At 36.7% G+C, this 736-nt stretch overlaps 1 non-coding gene across 1 annotated transcript; it reads left to right on the forward strand.

Annotated features, from left to right (window-relative positions):
* The first annotated feature begins 306 nt into the window (after window positions 1–306).
* On the forward strand, window positions 307–383 carry trnaa-ugc (transfer RNA alanine (anticodon UGC)). The gene has a single exon. It is a non-coding gene; the product is annotated as a tRNA-Ala (tRNA).
* Window positions 384–736: the final 353 nt, after the last annotated feature.

The following is a 736-nucleotide window of genomic DNA, read 5'->3' on the forward strand; positions in this document are numbered from 1 at the left end:
AATATTCTCTCAGTCTAGTAACACTCTCTCAGTTTAGTAAAACTGTCTCAGTTTAGTTATATCCTCTCAGTTTAGTAATACTATCTCAGTCTAGCAACACTCTCTCAGTTTAGTAATACTCTCTCAGTTTAGTAATACTCTCTCAGTTGAGTAATAATCTCTCCGTTGAGTAATTTTCACTCAGTTTAGTAACACTCTCTCAGTTTAGTAATACTCTCTCAGTTTAGTAATATTCTCTCAGTTTAGTAATACTCTCTCCGTTTAGTAATATTCTCTCCGTTTAGTAATATACTCTCTCAGTTTTGTGGTCCCGTGTGGCTCAGTTGGTAGAGCATGGCGCTTGCAACGCCAGGGTTGTGGGTTCAATTCCCACGGGGGGACCAGGACGAATATGTCGAACTTTCCAATTTGTAGTCGCTCTGGATAAGAGCGTCTGCTAAATGACTTAAATGTAAAAATGTTAAATGTAGTAACACTCTCTCAGTTTAGTAATACTCTCTCAGTTTAGTAATATTCTCTCAGTTTAGTAATATTCTCTCAGCTCTCTCAGTTTAGTTATACTCTCTCAGTTTAGTAATATTCTCTCAGTTTAGTAATACTCTCTCAGTCTAGTAACACTCTCTCAGTTTAGTAATACTCTCTCAGTTGAGTAATACTATCTCAGTCTAGTAACACTCTCTCAGTTTAGTAATACTCTCTCAGTTTAGTAATACTCTCTCGGGTTAGTAATACTCTC

Source organism: Salvelinus alpinus, chromosome 3 (genome assembly GCF_045679555.1).
Source record: "Salvelinus alpinus chromosome 3, SLU_Salpinus.1, whole genome shotgun sequence".
Classification (NCBI taxonomy): domain Eukaryota; kingdom Metazoa; phylum Chordata; class Actinopteri; order Salmoniformes; family Salmonidae; genus Salvelinus; species Salvelinus alpinus.